The sequence below is a fragment of the Mus musculus genome, chromosome 8 (assembly GCF_000001635.26).
Source record: "Mus musculus strain C57BL/6J chromosome 8, GRCm38.p6 C57BL/6J".
Taxonomy (NCBI): domain Eukaryota; kingdom Metazoa; phylum Chordata; class Mammalia; order Rodentia; family Muridae; genus Mus; species Mus musculus.
Window position 1 is genome coordinate 105,638,392 of NC_000074.6, and position 12,753 is coordinate 105,651,144.

The 12,753-nt window shown below is 39.6% G+C and overlaps 1 protein-coding gene across 9 annotated transcripts in view; it reads left to right on the forward strand.

The window, feature by feature from the left end:
- The window catches only part of Ctcf (CCCTC-binding factor), a 46,449-nt gene that overhangs the window by 1,918 nt on the left and 31,778 nt on the right, over positions 1 to 12,753 (forward strand). For all 9 annotated transcript variants that reach the window (XM_030243280.1, XM_006530646.4, XM_030243282.1 and 6 more), the window contains exon 2: positions 5,125 to 5,241. The gene's annotated coding sequence lies outside the window, so the exon portion shown is untranslated. The remainder of the gene's footprint in view (positions 1 to 5,124; positions 5,242 to 12,753) is intronic.

The following is a 12,753-nucleotide window of genomic DNA, read 5'->3' on the forward strand; positions in this document are numbered from 1 at the left end:
CCTCTGCCTCCCGAGTGCTGGGATAAAAGCCTTTCCCCACCACGCTTAACACGGATTTTCTTACCAATTAGCCACTGATGTGTGGCTTAGGTTCTTAAGAAAAAAATCTAGGTTGACATTTTCAGAAAGAAAAGATAATGAGGTGCTTTAACACACCAACACACACACACAAACACACTGTCTCTCTAGCTCTGGCTGTCCTTGGAGCTCTGCAGACCAGGCTGGCCTCAAACTCAGATTCACCTGCTTCTCTCTCTGTCTTCCTAGCCCTGTGGTTAAAGATGTGCTCCAACGACGCACTCGCTTCCATCATCTTGATGCTAAGAAAGATTGTGTTGTTTACTGTGTGTGATTTCAGTTTGGAGGTTTTAGCAACCCACATTGTATGCAACTCTTTGAACACTCCCCAACCTTTCTGCCCTCCATAAATGAACCCAGGATTCTCTGGCTGGTTAGGCCACACTAGCCACACATTGAAATCCTATGAAACTGCTTTCGTGATGCTTGGGCATGCTATGCAAGTGTTCGGCCTGTGCACTGTGTTCTTAGTCATTTCAGCAGCACCTCATTCCTTTTTTAATTCTCCAGAATGTCCTTCCTCACCTTCTCTCTTTAGTAGTAGTGTAGAGTGCCAGCCTTGTAGAACTTTGTTTTTAAAATGTATTAAGCCAAACTATGTAATTTATTATATTCTTAGAGTTTTACTGTCAAGTTTGTGTTTGACAAGTGCCATATTTTGTTTATGAAAAGAAGCTGCACAAGTTCCCAATGGTAGTGAATGACAGTGCTTCAGAAGTAGAGGCAGGAGCATAGGAGTTCAAGGTTATCCTTGGCTTTGTAGCAAATATAAGGCAACCCTTTGCTGCATGAGACTGCCTTAGCAGATTGAGTGGTTGGGATTTGTTTTTGTAGCACTGGGGTTTGAACTCAGTGCCCTGGGTAAGCCAGGCAAGTGCTCTCTGAGCTATTTCTTTAGCCCCTTTCTAGTTTTGAGGTAAAGTCTCTTTAAGTTGCCTAGGTTGGCCTTGAATTTACTGTGTAGCTTAGGTAGGCCTCCCACTTTCAATCCTCCTAATTCCGAAATACCTGGGATTACAAGCTTGAATCCAGATACATTTAAAGTTAGGGTGGGTCAGGATTGAGTGGCTAAATTTAGTCCCCAATACTACTGGAACAAATAAATAGCAAATATTAGCAAAGTACAATGATTCCTTTGAAAATGTCATGAAATGTGTTGTTTTGTATGCTTATGATTTTTAAAAATGGAAAGGAAACAACTAAGTCTATAAGGAAAATAAATTGGAGGAGGGGAATTAATGCAAGATAACCCAAAGGGACTACTTTTTTAAAAACTATTTTTGTTGGGTATAGTGCTACATATCTTTAATCCCAGCTCTTGAAAGGCAGAGATAGGCTGATCTTTGAGTTTAAGACTAGCCTGCACTGCTTAGAGAGATCCTGTCTCAAAAATCAAAAAGAAAAAAAAGGTTTTTAAGTTTTTGTTGTTTTTATTTTGAGATAGTGTCCCACTATTTAGCTCTGGCTAGCCAGGAACTGGCTGTGTAGAACAGACTAGATTACCCACTCAGATCCACCTGCTTCTAACCATGACTAAAGACATGAGTCACCATGTTCAGTGGCCTTTGTGTGTGTGAAAGTCAGGACAACACGGTAGAGTCCATTTTCTCCTTTCTCTTTGGAGCTCTGGTTGATCTAGAACTTGCTATGCAGACTAGGTTGTTGCTGAACAGATCTGCCTTCCAAGGGCTGAGAGTGAAGTCTTGGGTCATATCACAGCTGACTTCTTGGAGATCCTTCCCCTATACTCATTTTCTTTTCTTTTTCTTCTTCTTCTTTTTTTTTTTTTTGTTTTGTCTGTAACCGTAGCCCTGTCTGTCCCGGAACTGACTTATGTAGCCCAGGCTGGCCTCACACCACTTGATCTGTTTACTTCTAGCTCTTGAGTGTTGGGATTAAAACCCTGGGGTTTTACTTGGATTCTCAATTCAGGCTATTAGGCTTTCCTGGAAATAGATTTTACCCACAGAGCATTCTTGCCTAGCCTAAGGATTTAACTTACTTAAATCAATAATGTGACACAGTTACACTAATGTCTGCATATATAAGAAAATCCTGCTTACTTAAGAGTAGTTGAAAAATTCTTAGGGGTCTCTCCAACCTTGTAAGAAAATGTAAGAGGTACAAGAGTTAACCTTAAGGTATGTTCTAAAGAGTTTTAAGATTTTTAAAAAGGATGTCCAGAATTAAAGGAACCCAACTGGGACTAATGACTGGCTTGGGAGTTCTTGGCAGACTCCGTACTTGGCTGACTAATGCTTTAGGGAGGAGTCTTAGGACAGAATCTTGAACAGTTGTACTTACTGGCAGAAAGTTTCCTTTTGAGCCTTTTTTCTGGGATGCTGCTAGCATCACAGCCATCACACATTGTCATCTTTACAGGCACCATCTCTTTTTCTTTAATGTAGGAACTCTGACTTGGCCATCTTTATATCGTATTTACATGTCTTGGCTTGAGATGGCTTCAAACTGTTGATAAAAATAGATCCTTCAAATAACTTAAAAGAGTGTCCAGGTTTCAGAAGAACAATAGAAACAAATATGTATAATGTTGCAGATAGCTGCTCTCAGATATATAGACTTGTCATAGCCCATTAATTTTCAAAAACACCTAAAGCCAAGCATGGTGGTGGTACAAGCCTGTAATCGCAGCACTCAGGAAGCTGAGGCAGGAGGATCATGAGTTTGAGACCATCTTCGTCCATATGATTCCTGTCTCAATACTAAAAACAAAACATAAAGAAACCCCCTCTGCAAATGGAGGAATGGATCAGTAGTTAAGAGGATCCAGGTTCTGTTCCATCACCTACTTGGTGGCTCACAACCATCTCTAACTCCTGTTTAGGGATATTCACTATCCTGACTTCTGGCCTCCATGTACTTACTTAGGTACATGTAGGCAAAACGCTCATTCAAAAAATAAAAACAAATCTCTTTGATTTTTTTTTTTTAATTTATTTTTTTCTTAAAGATAAAAAAAGCTAGTTGTGAGACAGGTTGCAGATATAGTTGTGGTTGGCCTAGAAACTGTGATGTAGATAGAGTAAACTAGCCTCAAACTTCAAGCCTTTGTCCTGCTTCTACAGGAAGGAATTACAGGCTTATATCACCCTATGTTGTTGGGAGAAAATACCATACGGACTTTCAGTGTTTGTTGTTGTTGTTGTTGTTTTAGTGGTTCAGTACTTTAATGTAAAGATGGAACAGTATATAAACTATTAACATATACTTAGGGAGTAGTATATTTTTCATACACTTGGTCTTTTTTCTGGAATAACTTAATTTTTTTCAGGGATGTAAATTCTATTCCCTTTGGTAATATGAACTTCAATATGAAATTGTTTCTTGGATTAAAAATAAGTTTATGGCAAGCTACCTCCTAACAAAGAGTCATGCCATATCTATATTTTGAGGGGTTTTTGTTTTTTGTTTTTATTTATTTTTAAATTTTATTTATTTTTATTTTATATACATTGGTGTTTTGACTGCATGTATGTCTTCCTGAAGGTGTTATATCCCCTAAAGCTGGAGTTATAGACGGTTTTGAGCTGCCCATGTAGGTGCTGGGAATTGAACCCAGGTCCTCTAGAAGAGCAGCTAGTGCTCTTAACTGCTGAGCCATCTCCTCAGTCCATTATCATGAATTTTAAAGGTATTATATCGGTCTAATTGAGCTAGTTAAATTATGAGATGGATTTTTGTTATACCTTATATATCATTTTTTAAATCTTTGTTGTTTATAAGAATTTTTAATTTTTTTGTGTGTAGGAATGTTTTTGACTGCATGTATTTATATATCTCACGTGCATACATGGTACCTATGAAGGTGGGGGGGGGGGGTCAGAGTCCCTGGAACTGGAGTATAGACAATTGTAATTGTAAGCCACCACATGGGTATTGGGAACTGAACCTGGGTCCTCTGCAAGAGCAGCAAGTGGTATTTACTGCCGAGCCGTCCCTCCAGCCCCCCTTTCTCTTTTTGTTGTTGTTGTTTTGTTTTGGTTTTTTTTAGATAGTCTCACCTCAAAATCAATCCTACTTCTGTTCCCCAAGTGCTGGAACTATGAGTATACACCACCATCTTTGAAGACGTATTTCACTTGGGTGATTCATATTCTCTCTCTCTCTCTCTCTCTCTCTCTCTCTCTCTCTCTCTCGGTCTTTTTTAAGTAGCTCGGGCGAGGGCAATTCTGGTATTTGTTGTATAGATGAGGTTAGCCTCAAGTTTGGAGGAATCTTCCTGCTTTTGACTTTAGAGTCTAGAGAACTGGGATTAAAAGATACTGAGTCACTAGATCTGGCTCGCTCTCTCTTTTTTTAAGTAGAGATAGATTTCATTCTACCATTACTTGAGACATGGCAGTTTATTGGTAGTTCTGGGAGGAAAAATATTGCATTCATTATTTCACTGAAACAAGTATTTGATTGATTGTTGTGTGTCGGGGATTTTCGAAGGTCAGCAAAAGCTTCCTGTCTCATTTGTTAATAAGCTTACCAGTTGTGATGTAAACTAACTTAATCAGTAACACTACTCACTGTTGATTGAAGATAAGAAAACAAACTAAAAGGTTGTTACTTCAACTATAGGAATTAATTTTTGGTGTTTGAGTATATATGCCATGATTATAAGAGTACTGTTTTAACAATTGCAGATTCTTTTAATCTGTATATATTCAGTGAATGACTGAAAAGTACATGACTGTTGTACTGATGGCATGACAGGCATTCATAAAAACGATTCAGTCAGTCAGTATAGTAGCAGCAATTGCGTGGTGGTGGGGTTTTGTTGTTTTTGAGAAAGGATCTTGGTCTGTAGCCCAGGTTGGCTTTGGACTGTTGGCAATCTCCTACCTTTGCTTCCAGGTGCTGATGTTGTAGGCCTTCATTATCACAACCACCTAGTCTATTGGATTTTTTTTGTTTGTTTTTTTGTTTTTTCTCCCCAGTCATAGTAATCTTTAGTTTTCTCTCCTTTTTTTTTAAAGCTGTACGGTGTATTTATGTGAATTTGCTGTTTTCATGAAATGATTTCTGTTTTTCTTTTAGAATGACCACAAATCTAGAACCAAAGAACACGATGCACTAGCAGACAGACTCGAAGCTAGAGACTGGAGATCTGGGTTCTTTTGTCCTTCCTCAAACTGATTTTGCAGCCACGGAGAGGTAAGTGCCTATTCCATTGTTTGCTCTTTATAAAGGGACTAGCTGGGCCCAATAGTGCATGCCTGAGAACCACAAGTTGAAGGCCACCCTTGGGAAAATTAAAAAGTAAGAAAATAGGCATGGTGTAATCCCTGCCAGCATTCAGGAACCTAAGTTCACCCTCCAGTACTGGGGGTGCAGTGGGTAGGAGTATGATGTAATGACATGTCTTGGGTCTAGAGGATTTTTTGGGTAGTTTTGAGCATAGAAGATGCAGCACATGTGTAATTCAGAGCAGACAAGAACAGTACAGGATGAGATTCTGGATATGAAACTGTCAGTACCATAGACTAGTGGGTTGACAGAGCAGGTATGATGTCTTTCTGTAGACAACTTTGGGTTATGTGTTTTGACCTTTGGGAGATGATGTGAAATGGTGAATGACAGTTTATAGTTTTATAATTTTGATATGGAATAGGTATAATTTTTTATCTTCGAGTATATAGTATCTGGGATAAAATTTTTCTTAATTAATTGGAGTTAGTCTAACTGGCCCATGTTTGCTTTTTATTATGATAGCCATTATCAATTATTGCCAACCTGTACTTTTTGCTATTAAAATGGATTATCATAGGGTATTTAGAAAAGATCTCATAACATTGGGGGTCTTTTCTGCTCTCAGATTTCTAAATAACTAAGTAGGATTTGATATAAGATTACCTCCATGAAAGGAGGTTGCATGAAAGCAAACAAAAGCACATCCTTTTTTAACCCTTGGGGGGGAAATATAAAATTTTGTGTACATTTGTGTAATGGAAAAAGGAGTTTAGAATTCAAAGTTCATTTAAAAAAAAGAAGCTATGTTTGTTGTGTCTGTCAGTGGGGGTATGCTGAATGTCGGAGGATAGAGGACGAGTTTGGGGACCATTCTCTCTCTGTGTTCATCAGGCTTGCTGGCAAGTGCCTTTACCCACTGTGCCATCTCACCTACCAAAGAGGTGGAAACTTCAGATGCTAATATTATGTAAACTGACATGAGTCTATTTAAGTGGTTACTAGAACTTTTTCCCCTTTTGTTGTTGTTTTGGTTTTTCAAGTTCAAGACAGGGTTTCTCTGTGTGTAACACTTGTTGTCCTAGAACTCACTTTGTAGTCCAGTCTGACCTCGAACTCAGAGGTCTGCCTGCCTCTGCCTCCCAGCACTAGGACTAAAGGCATATGCCGCTATACCTAGCAAACATATCAATTTTTTAAAGTTACTTCTGACTAAATTATTTAAGTCACTGCACCCTAAATCAGCATAATTTAAGCTCCAGGAAAATGGTCAATTTTATGTTTGGCTTCAAATGCCCTAAAATTGTATCACTTTGTACCCTAAAGGCATTCATACCCAAATTTGAAAAATAGGGATCAAATACAGTTAGGTTGACTTTAAGACAAGCATCCAGGAGTTCTAGGCCAGCCAAGACTACTAAGTGAGACCTTGTCAAAAATAAAACAAAAATTATATTTAAATAAGTCACTATATTTGAAGCAGAGTGCAAACTGTATTACTGTCTTAAAAAGTAAGGTCTTCAACAAAATGAGGTATGAATGCCTAGAGTGGAAAGTATTACTTGTGGGCATCATAGTGGGAACATGTGAGAGAAGTGATGTTTTTGTTGCTTGCTGGCTTGTTGAGAGAGCTCTGGCTGTGTATAACCTAGACTTTGAGTCTGAAATAAGAGACAATTCTGCCTCAGCCTCCCATGTGCTAGAATTCCAGGCAGTCCACCAAGCCTGGCTGTCTCAATTTGTGTGTGTGTGTGTTTGTGTACATGAACATACATGTTTGTGCTCTTGTGCATATTGGAGGTCCGAGGACAACTTGGAGGAGTCAGTTCCCTCCACCAGGTAAATTCTGAAGACCAAATGCAGACCATCAGATTTGGTTGCATGTGTTTTTACCTCCTGAGCCATCTCATCAACCCCCACATACTCACTCCTTTAACAGTTCATACTCAATTTTGAGGGTTGAGGATATAGCATAGTGTTTCTTATTTGTGCTGGAGGGTGATGTCATGGACTTGGAGAGATGTCTTTGTGCTTGCTGTTCTTGCAAGAGGACCAGGATTAGATTCCTCACATCCAACTGTAACTCCAGTTCTGACATTATTTTTGTATCTGCATTCTTTGATTTGGCTGGCTGGATCCTTGGGTTTTCATTTCTATGTGTTACATTCTCTAGATATATACCATTGACTGACTTTTAGGTTCAGGGTCACTAAGTGGGTGTCCATTGTTAGTTTCTTTACAGTACAAAGACACTTCCCTTTGGTGCTCTTAAGCAGAACACTGTATTTCTAAGAAGTATCCTGTTTGACAACTTGTTTTAAAAATCTAATATTTCTTTGTTCTTTAAATTTTAATGAGTAGTATGGAATATATGTGTATCTTTGCTTTTCAGATTTTTCTGGTAAATAATTATTTTATTATCCATATTTTATTCTATGGTACTTTATTATACTCAGTGTGAATGTTGGAGCTTGTTCCAACTAGTCTTGATCTGTGTTAAGAGCATTATGTTGCTATTTATTCTTACCATCATGCTATGTGGTATAGGTAATTGTTGTTGAATATAAGCTGTGAGGTTTCTGACTTAATGTTAACCTTATAGGAACTCCTCCCTACTCCCCACCTTCAGCCAAATAGAAATGGTAGTGGTTCTATCAAGTAGTTTTTGTGTGGTAGTACAGTGTATGACGTACTGAGATACATCGCAAAACTAATCTCGTTCTTTTCTCCTAAGAAAGGAGAGAGGTGAAACCTAAAGACCTACTCTGAGATATAATAAATCTGAGATGACTTTGCAGGGTATTTTTGTCTTTTTGAGATACGATCTCTGTATAATCCTTGAACTCCGAGATCCTCCTGCCTCTGTCTCCTAAGTGCTGGGATTAATTAAGGTCATGCACCACTGCACCTAAGCAACTTTGCCGATTTTTATCTAAAAATAAACAAGCCAGATATTGTAGCTCATACTTGCATTCCTAGCATTCCAGAGATAGAGGATTCCATCAGTGAGTTTGAGGCTAGTGTGAAGTCTTGTCTCAAAGGGGGGGGGGGGTGACGGGGGTATCAAATTAGAAAAATATAAACTATATTTAAAGTATTATATTTTAGGCCAGTGACTTTAAAACTGTGGAACATACATTCTATATGAAATATGATTATAGTCTGAAATCACCTGTCCGCTTCCCAAGTGTTTAGATTATAAACAGGATCTGTTGTCATACCTAGTGCCCTGGGGATCGTAATGAAATAAGGTTTTATCTGCCCCACATCTCCTGCATCAAAGTCTCTGCGATCACCAGATGATTCTGATGTATTAAAAAAACGTTTTAAGAAACACTGGTCCTGGGTGTCCCCGCCCCCAAACATAGGTTACCTGTTAGCTCTGTATAAACCCTAAATTGTGTCTGTGTTTTATTCCTCTTGTGTAATTATTAGCACAATTATGTAAGCTTAGCACAATTTCAGCTTTTTTCAGTATTCTGACTGATGAAAGCCTGTAGGACCGTTGAGGGATGATGATTCTGAGCTGCTGCTCAGGGAGGGATAAGAGAGGCTCTGGTGACTTTTGGCAGTCACTCTTAGGAAAGTAAGGAAAGGAAGGTGTTAGGTTGCATTACTCTAGAGTTGGGTTGTAGAGAAGTTACTTGGGACCCAGTTTTCCATTAATACTGGGACACTAATGTTGACTTCCTCTAAGCCTTTTCTCTGTGCAAATGTTTAGTAAGTGGAATAAATGGGCTACCCTTAATAAAGAGCCTCTAAGACCAGATCACAATTATACATTTGAGACTTTTGGGTTTTGTGGTTGTGGTGGTCTGTATATGCTCAGCCCAGGAAGTGGCACTATTAGAGAGTATGGCCCTGTTGGAGACCTATTGGATTAGGTGTGTCACTGTGGGCGTGGGCTTTAAGACCCTCATCCTAGCTGCCTGGAAGTGAGTACTCTGCTGGCAGCCTTCAGATGAAGATGTTGAACTCTCAGCTCCTCTTAAACCTGCCTGGATACTGCCATGTTCCTGCCTTGATGATACTTGACTGAACCTCTGAATCTGTAAGTCAGCCTCAATTAAATGTTGTCTTTGTAAGAGTTGCCTGGGGCTGGAGAGATGGCTCAGTGGATAAGAGCACTGACTGTTCTTCTAGAGGTGCTGAGTTCAATTCCCAGCAACCACATGATGGCTCACAACCATCTGTAATGGAATCTGATGTCTTCTGGTGTGTCTAAAGTCAGCTACAATGTATTCATATAAATAAAACGAATACATCTTTGGGGGAAAAAAAAGAGTTGCCTTGGTCATGGTGCCTGTATCTTTAGCAGTAAAACCCTAGCCAAGACAGGGTACTGGGGAACTAGCAGAGGACTGGCACATGCTTTGTTTACAATCCAGGTGCTAGGACCACCACCAAGATGAGTTTGGGGTGGAGTAGATTCTAATTATGGGGCTGAAGAGAAGAACACTCAGCAGTTAAGTTGTGGAAGATGGGAGTTTTTTTTCCCAACATTCATATAGCAGCTTACAAATGTAGGTTAAGTGCAGTTCTAAGATCTGATGCGATGCCCACTTCTGGCCTCTAGGCACACAAGTGGGGCACATACATATGTATAGGCAAAATGTTCATATGTATGAACTACAGATAAGTCACTTGTGAGAGAGAGAGATTATGGCTTTAGTGATTTATTGAAGTTCTTTTTGTTTTGTTTTGTTTTGTTTTTTTGTTTTCAGTCTTTTTGGTTTTGGTTTTGAGACCAGGTCACACCATGTGGCCCTGGCTGTCCTGGAGCTCATTATACACCAGACCAGCCTCAAACAGATCTGCCTCCAAGTGCTGGGAGGCGTGGAACACTATGCTTGGCTCTTGAAATCCTTTTTCATCCACACGAGTTGCCCTCTCTGCCACAGTCATAGGAAGTATGTTAACTTCTCTTATGTTTTTGGTCATGAGCTTAGCCTTTAATGGCTGAGCCATCTCTCCAGCCCATGTTACCCTCTCTTCACAGCACTCATCCTATTATTTAGCTGCTATTTTTTCCTTTGCCTGTCTCGCTGTCAGATGAGGAAGCTAATAACTAAGTGGTGTGTAGAAAGCTTGTTTGGGAATGAGCAGTGTTACCAATTGGTTGATGCCTCTAAGGCTTGTGCTCTCTGCTTTACTTGCAACCTTTGTCCGACTTCTTTTAACTTGCTAAGGAGCTACTAATTGTTTTTAAAGCATCAGGTATCTTTTTTGATTAAGTGATTGGGGGGTTAGGTTAGTATGTGCTCATGAGTGTACGTACATTTGGAGGTCAGAACTGTTGGACCTGGATTCCTCTGGAGCTAGAGTTAAAGGATGTTGTATGCACTGCTTTGAGTGCTGAGAATTAAACTTGGGTCCTCTGCAAAAGCAGTCCAAGCTCTTAACCACTCAGCCATCTCTCATAACACCTCTTGCAGTTTCTTGAGACAGAGTCTAACATAGTCTAGTCTGGCATCAAAATCACTGTGTGACCAGATTGGCTCCCTCCCAAGACAAGAGTTTGTGGTCTTGGTTGTTCAAGAACTTGATTTGTAGGCCAGGCTAGCCTTGAACTCATTCTTTTCTTTCCCCTGCCTCCTGAGTGCTGAGATTAAAGGCTTGTGCTAGCCCCCCCCCCCTTTTTTTTTTTTTTTTTTTAAACACATCTATCTATTTATCTGCAAGCTGGCATGATATCACACACTTAGAATTCTTTTTTTTTTAAAACAGTAAGCTATCTCCTTTTTTTTTTTTTTTAGGATTTATTTATTTTTATTATATGTAAATACACTGTAGCTGTCTTCAGACACTCCAGAAGAGGGAGTCAGATCTCATTATGGATGGTTGTGAGCCATCATGTGGTTGCTGGGATTTGAACTTCGGACCTTTGGAAGAGCAGTCAGGTGCTCTTACCCACTGAGCCATCTCACCAGCCCACACACTTAGAATTCTAACCCAGGTAGCGTTCTTTTTTTTTTTTTTTTTTTTTTTTTAAATAAAAAAAATACATGTAATTTTAAGCTTGTGTGATAGCACACACTTGTAATCTTAACACTCTTTGGAGGCTGAGGTAGAAGATTCACAAGCAGCTTGGCCATAATGAAATATCTCTTTAAAAAAAAGAAAGGAGGGAAGAAAAAGCAAAAGAAAGAAGAGAAAAATTGCCAGGTGTAGAGGCAAAAGACCAGCCTGGTATACAGATGGAGTTCCAGGACAGCCAAGGTGACGACACAGAGCACTTAAAGTCTTTTTTAGAAAAATACCTGGAAGCTGGGATAGGCAGAGGCAGGTGGATCTCTGAATTTGAGGTCAGCCTGGTGTACAGGGTGAGTTTTAGGACAGCCAAAGATACACAGAGAGATGCTGTCTTGAAAAACAAAACAAAAGATCTGCAAAGTAAATTGAGTTACACGAGCTGCTCAGAGGCAAGAGGCAGGAAAGACTTAAAAGTTTCAAGACTAGCCTGATTTACGTAGTAAGTTGCAAATCAAAGTATCTGCCTCGTTTTCTGCCTTATGTTGATATCTCATGGTTCATATTGACCTTTGTTCAGTGACCTTCATGTTAGACTTTCATAATTGTTGCTTTAAAAAAAATTTTTTTTTTTTTTTTTTTTTTTTTTTTTTGGTTTTTCGAGACAGGGTTTCTCTGTATAGCCCTGGCTGTCCTGGAACTCACTTTGTAGACCAGGCTAGCCTCGAACTCAGAAATCTGCCTGCCTCTGCCTCCCGAGTGCTGGGACTAAAGGTGTGCGCCACGCCTGGCTCAAAAAAAAATTTGTTTTAAGCCAGTAAAAACTTGGTGCTACTGTTCCCTCCTTTTATTACTTTCCTGTTTTCTTTCCTTGGTTTCTTGTAGCCTCAGGCTGGCCTTGAGCTCCAGTCTTTCTGCCTCTATCTTCTGAGTGCTGAGGTTGGAGGCACTTTGCATGGTTTATATGGTTCTGAGATTCAAACCCAGTGTTTAGTATCTATCAAACCAAGTCCTCTCTACTGATTGAACTACTTGAGGGCTCCTTTGTCTTCTTGAGACAGGGTCTTAAGTGGGCAGCTCCAGTTGGCTTGATATATATAGGATATCCCCAGCTGAGGCTACCTACTTTTATTTTTTTCAGAGCTGAGGACCAATCCCAGGGCCTTGCACTTGCTAGGCAAGCACTCTACCACTGAGCTAGATCCCAATTGACTTTTGTTTGTTTGCATAGTGTATATATTATGCCTGGCTTGCTACCATAGGTTTATAATCTGAGCTACTTGAGAGGCTAAGGCAGGATCATAAGTTGGTCAGTCAACTGGAGTCTGTTTTACAAACAAAGTCACAACTTTTTGTTTAACATTCTATCTGTTTTCTGTAACAAATAATTAAGACTGTCTTGTTAATCATTCTCTCCATGCTAGGCAGGCACTTTGTCACTGGGCACCTTATATTCCCAGTTCATGAAGGACTTTTGTTGTTATTGTTGTTTACAGTGTAAATTTATAA